Source organism: Camellia sinensis, chromosome 13, assembly GCF_055761805.1.
Source record: "Camellia sinensis isolate YWXY chromosome 13, ASM5576180v1, whole genome shotgun sequence".
NCBI lineage: Eukaryota > Viridiplantae > Streptophyta > Magnoliopsida > Ericales > Theaceae > Camellia > Camellia sinensis.
Genome location: NC_138973.1, coordinates 3,168,262 through 3,174,769, shown reverse-complemented (window position 1 = coordinate 3,174,769; position 6,508 = coordinate 3,168,262). Strand labels below are relative to the sequence as shown.

General features: G+C 37.4%; 1 pseudogene; it reads right to left on the bottom strand.

Annotated features, from left to right (window-relative positions):
• Nucleotides 1-833: 833 nt before the first annotated feature.
• On the bottom strand, nt 834-1,688 carry LOC114267627 (aspartic proteinase CDR1 pseudogene; annotated as a pseudogene).
• Nucleotides 1,689-6,508: the final 4,820 nt, after the last annotated feature.

The following is a 6,508-nucleotide window of genomic DNA, read 5'->3' as shown; positions in this document are numbered from 1 at the left end:
TCTTGGGAAGGTCATATGCCTATCTTTTTTTTTGTTTTTTTTGACCTTTCCTTTTTGGCAAGACAATAAGGCACTTGTCCAAGAAACTAACCAAATGAAAGGCAAAAACACAGTAATGCTGTGTTTGAATCTTGAAAAATGTAAATGAAAATTGAAAAAACAATATATATATTATTTTCTTAGGCTAGTTTTTAACCTACACTGTCAGCATCAACAAACACCAACATAATCAAGTATTTAAAAACTTAATAAGATTAATACAACCTAATTTCAATTTATTCATACATAAATAATTTATAAAATAATTAATTTCCACTAGTTCCACGTGGTGCAATCAGTTGGCTTGAAAGAAATTACACTTTCGACAAGATCATAACCGATCAAGAGGTTCATTTGTGACAAGTTTCCAAAGATTGGGAGTTCATTGGTAGGAACAAAGGCTAAACACACCGGACCATTTTTGTTTTGTAAGAAAGTAATCAACAGTGGCAGTTCTAGGTCAGTTCCGGCGAAGTTGAATGTTACTGTAGGCAACTTGGTAGTATCGATGCTATTACTATAACATAAACTCAAGAACCCTAGTGGGTCCGAAGTACGTTTTCCTTTAATAACTTTTATCAATTCGGATTCTAATTTTTCATACAACTTCCTTGGCAAGAGCGTTAAAGTTGTCCCCGAGTCAATGATGATGTTACCCGGATCAACCCAATTCGCTTTGGAAGGCGTTGTGTATGTTAGGCTTCTGTTTCCAACTTTAATGCCCTCCAATGTAAGGTAATAGAAAGTATTGGGTGATTTTGTGGTTATTGGAGTTGAAATGACCCCGACACCACTTACCACTGCATTGTCGCCAAAATTAACTTGGTTTTTGAATGTGATGAATCTAATGGTGGTAAACAATACCAGAATTTTCCGTGAATCGAGTGCCTCAATTGGCTTACAAATGAAAGCTTGCCGCTCCCAAGGCCAACTATACCAGTACCTGTCTCGTTGAACGTGCCCTCGTCATTATGTCCACACCCGAAGACCAAGTTGGGGATCGGAACTGCCCGTCCGTGAGTCAATGATTCGAAGGTGAATGTTTCAGCAGCAAGGTGACCGATACTGAAAGAATGTTCTCCGTAGGATGTGCTATACTGGCAAATGCTATCCCTGCTGGTACAAGTGGAGGCATCATCACTCCCCAAGAACTCACAAAACTGTGACCCACACGATAACTCTTTGTATGTTGATGAATGCTTGGGATCGAAGTACGGTAACTTTTGCTTGAAACAATGAGTGCAAGGCTTGCATTGTGTCCAAGTAAGATCGATACCTGCATCGACAATCCCGAACAATGGAACAGGTGGAGTTCCAATGGATAACTTCGTGACGTACTCTCCACCGGCGTCACCAATTTGGGATTGGATACCATTAGTTGAAGATTTTAAGGTCTGCTTCAAGTGACTGGCACGAGAAAATGAGCGACGAAAAGAGTTGACGCGGCGGTTCAACTTGTTGGTGGATGGGTTGTAGAGTGGGGAGAGTGGGGAGTCGCGGTGGATGAGTTCAGCGGTGAAACCACCACCACCACCAAAACTACTGCCACTAGTCTGGGCTGCAATGCGATGATTAAGTACTGAAAGCTGAATGAAACAAAAGTATGCCAAAAGATAGAAGCCGGAGTATGAATTGAAAATGGTTGCCATTACTAAAATTTTGAGAGAGAGAGAGAGAGAAATAGTGGTGACGATTAAACATCTCAACCATTTAAATAGCTAGCTAGGCAGAGGGTGACAGAGGAGAAAAGAAGCAAATAAAGGAAAAAATGGAAGGTCAAAGGGTGAGTTTATGGTGCATTCACACAGGTGATTATAGACCAAAAGCATTGGGAACAAAATAATGTAAAATCTCTCAAAATTGTATTTATGATATCATTTCTAGGTAGTGATTCTGCTCAGAAAAAGTATTTCAAATTTAGAATGTTTTGACCAGATTTATTTTGGTGTAAGTTAAACCAATAGAAGAGCGAGCGGATCCTCTAGAGTTAATTCTCTAGAGTGATCTCCTAAAGTGGTTGATCGAACGGCTCAGAATCAAACTCACCAAAACGACATCGTTTTGGTGAGTATTTTGAAAAAAAAAAAAAAAAAAATTCAGATTTTTTGAAGTTTTTTCTGCAGATCAACAATGGCTTCCATTTATCATCATCATCACAACCCAACAACCCAAATCAGATTAACTCAAGTCCCAAATCGCAAGACAAAATTAAATCAAAGCTAAATAAATCATCATCAACATGTAAAAGAAGTAGTTAGCAATTCAGAGTAGTGGAATTTCTAACAACACATCTAAAACTTGTTGATAAATTACTAACCTCAGAGCATTGGAAGTCACTAGCACCAACTAACTTGACCGAATCGACCAAACCACGCATCGTGTGCTGCGAATTCGCACCAAACTGCACATACTGATTAAGAAACTCATCATCCACAAGCTTCCTTCCATGACTCGATCGATCCACAACCTCAACATCAAAAGCTCCCGATTCGAACACCGGCAACTCCTCATCCTCTCCCCATCACCGCCTCCAACCTCTCTCCCCCAATCGACATCCTAATCTTGTCCGGATGCATCCGAACCCTCCCCCCTTCACAAATCGAGCTCCGCAACGTCTCACTGTAGAAGCACCGAAACCAGCCTCCAGTCCGGTGATGGGAGAGCGAGGATTTGAGGAGATCGATCCGGCGAGTGAAGCTGTTGCCGAAGTAGGATTCGCAGGATCTGAAGGGGACGTTGGGGTTGAGAGGCCATGGGAGGTACGACGGAAGCATTGGCCATGGTTTTGAGAGGGAGAAGTTGTGGGGGTTATCTGTGAGAGTGTGGCCGTTCCCGGTGAGAGATTGGTGGAGCTCGAAACTTCCGCATTCCATTGTTGATCTGCAAAAAAAAAGCTTCAAAAAATCTGAATTTTTTTTTTTTTTTTTCAAAATACTCACCAAAACGACGTCGTTTTGGTGAGTTTGATTCTACGCCGTTCGATCAATCACTTTAGGAGATCACTCTAGAGAATTAACTCTAGAGGATCCGCTCGCAATAGAAGAGGTTAAGAATCCTAAATGAATTACCGAATTTTCTATCATATCTCTTATGTGTGAGATCTATACGCATGTGATTTATGTGGATCTCACACTCATGTGAGAGGTTTGGTAGAAAATTTGATAATTTATTTGGATTCCTTAACATAACTCTAAATTAATATAGTGGTGTTTTGAGAAGTTAGTAAAAAGTCAGTTTTTTGATTTTTTTGACTTTTTATGTAAAAAAGTCAAAAAGTCAAAAAGCTGAATTTTTACCAACTTCTCAAATTGCCCCACACTAAGTTTAGAGCAATTTTAATTATACTCTTCCTTTTTTTACTAGTTAAAATATAAAAAGGGAGATTTGGTCAAAACTTTCTCATAATAAAATTTTGATACATTAAACATAAGTATAAAAAGTTTTTCTTAAAAAGTTCAACACATATCATTATTGTCAAAATATTAAACTTTAAAATACTATAACTTTTGATGTAGATGTCAGTTTTTAATAAAATTAGTATTTTTAAAATGCTCGCATCAAAATCTATCAAATAAAATTCATGTTGACTATGGAATTCTAAAAAAAAAAAATTATTACCGTTGAAATTGATATAAATAGTTACAGTAACATGTTACTTTGGTTCACAGTAACATATTACTTTGACAATATTGTCTAAGAAAAAAAAGAATATATTTTACTTTATTTTTACTCAATTATGTATTTTCTCCTTAAGAGGTTTATGAAGAAAAATAAATTAGGCTGTCATTTTTGCCAAATAATGGTCTAATGGAAGGGTTTTGACTAATTTTCTCATATAAAAAAGGCAATTCTTCAATTTGCTTAATTTTTTTTATCTATGTACTTGAAGAAGTAACATCCTCTGCTCACTACATTTAGTCCTTTGCTCACTGCACTCAGCTTTCATCACCATCTGCTCATAGCTCTCATGGACAGCTGTCTTTGTCTGTTAGAACTGCACCATCACAGATCTGTAAACCTAGTGGAATTAGTTGTGGTGGTTAGCTAGTTTGTTATGAGTTAGTTAGTTTGTTTAGAGTTAGTTTCAGATTAGATATTTTGTATGATTTAGATACAGTATATAAACCAATGTAACCGACAGATTTAATATAATGAAAACATAATAAGTTCAAAGAATCTCTAGATGGTATCAGAGCTTTAAGCTCTCGTGAGCAAGATCCACAAGTCTTCAATGGCTGATTCTTCTCTCCCACCAAATCTCAGTTTACTGATTTCAAATTTCAACTCTCTCATTACAGTGAAGCTCGAATCCAACAATTTCCTCATATGGAAATCTCAGATGACAAATGTGCTTAAAGTATCTGGATTTCTTGATCATGTTAATGGATCTCATCCATGTCCATCTCCAGAACTCATTGATGAATTTGGAAAAACTGTTTCAAATCCAAGTTATGTGCAATGGCAATTGATTGATGCACATTTGCTCACTTGTCTTACTGCAACTCTATCTTCATCCATTTATTCCTCTGTTCTTCATCTGACTCAAAGTGATCAGGTATGGCAATTCTTAGAGAAGCAGTTTACTTCAGTTTCACGCTCTCATATACATCAACTAAAAACCAAACTTCAAACTCTTCGTAAGAAATCATCTTCAATGGAGGTATATCTATCTCAAATCAAAGATCTTGCAGCACAGCTTGCTCTAGCTTCTGCAAAAGTTGATGATGAAGATTTGGTTTTCCTAACTTTGAATGGTCTACCAGAGGAATATGATGCTTTCAAAACTTCTATTCGTACTTGGTCTGAGCCTGTCAAAATGGAACATTTGTGTTCATTGTTATGTTCCGAATTCATTCATATTGAACAGAAACTTAAACAGTCTACTGGCACTGATCTTAATGTTGCCTACACTGCCTCACGAGGATCATCTTCATCAGGTTATGATTCTTCAAATTTTGTTAATAGAGGTTTTCACTCTGCAAGAGGTAGAGGTTCTTATCGTGGTTTCAGAGGCAGATATAATACTTTTCGAGGTGGCAGATTCAATAATAGATACAACAATAATCATAATAATAATAGATCCAGAAGAGCTTTTTCTTCTAACTCTGGATGTCAGATTTGTGGAGGTTGGAATCATAATGCTTTTGACTGCTGGCATCGACTGGATCCTAATTTTCAGCCTTTCTCTAGCAGCACTTCCTCTTAGTCTTCTCTGTCTCAGTCAAAGGCTTATGCTGCTTCAGTTCCTCAGTCTTCTTCTGATCCTCCCATACCTCCTTGGTATGTTGACTCTGCAGCTACCAATCATCTGACCAATGACTTGACTAATCTGCAACAATTTCAGCCTTATCAAGGTCAGGATCATGTTCAAGTTGGTAATGGCTCTTCCTTACAAATCAGTCATATAGGTAAAGGTATCTTGCCAACTCCACAGTTTTGTTTTCCTCTCTCAAATCTTCTTCATGTTCCTGCCATTTCTTCAAATCTTTTATCTATGCATCAATTCACCAAAGACCTCAACTGTCTTGTTATTTTTGATGCTAACACTTTTGTCATTCAGGACAAATGCACGAACAAGATTCTGCATAGAAGTTTCCATCCCCTCCATGGTCAAATGATGCACCTATAGCAATCAATTCTCGAATTCTATCAGGATCTTCAGTACATATGACTTGGATAATGTAACTAAATCAAATAAAGCTCAACAGTAAGCAAAGAAGGCCTCCATGCATGTTTTAGACTCATTTTGACATGTTCTAGGACTGTTTTGCGTTGCCTTGGTCACGTGCTTCATGTTTTGCATAGCTATAGTGTAAGTGCCTATGCTGTTAATATCAATGGTCTTTACCAGTTCATTCCTTCATCTGAACAATGTTCTTCTCCTCAAGTTTTTCAATCTAGCACTCCAGCACCTGTGCTTCAGTCAACTTCTTCAGCACCTGTGTCTGATTTGCTTTGGCATCAAAGATTAGGCCATCCATCCTCTTTAAAGCTTCAGCATCTGGCTGGTGTTTTACCAAATAAATTGTCTTCGAATAAGGCCTTGTCTTGCCTTGATTGTAATGTGTCTAAATCTCATAGACTTCCTTTCACATTGTCTAATGCTTTTGTCAATTGTCCTTTTGCTTTAGTTCATAGTGATGTATGGGGTCCCTTTACAGTAGATAATGCTCCATTTCGTTTCTATGTTTTGTTTGTGGATGATTACAGTAAATTTACTTGGGTGTATCCTTTGAACTACAAGAGTGAGGTGTATGATAAATTGCTTGTATTCAAAGCATATATTGATACTCAGTTTCAGACTTCTCTTAAAATACTTAGGACTGATTGTGGCATTGAATTTGTCAATAAAAGAATTGATACTTTTCTGTCTTCTCATGGCATTATTCATCAAAGTAGTTGTCCCTATACTCAAGCTCAAAATGGCATAGCTGAACGCAAACACAGACACATTATTGAAACTACCATC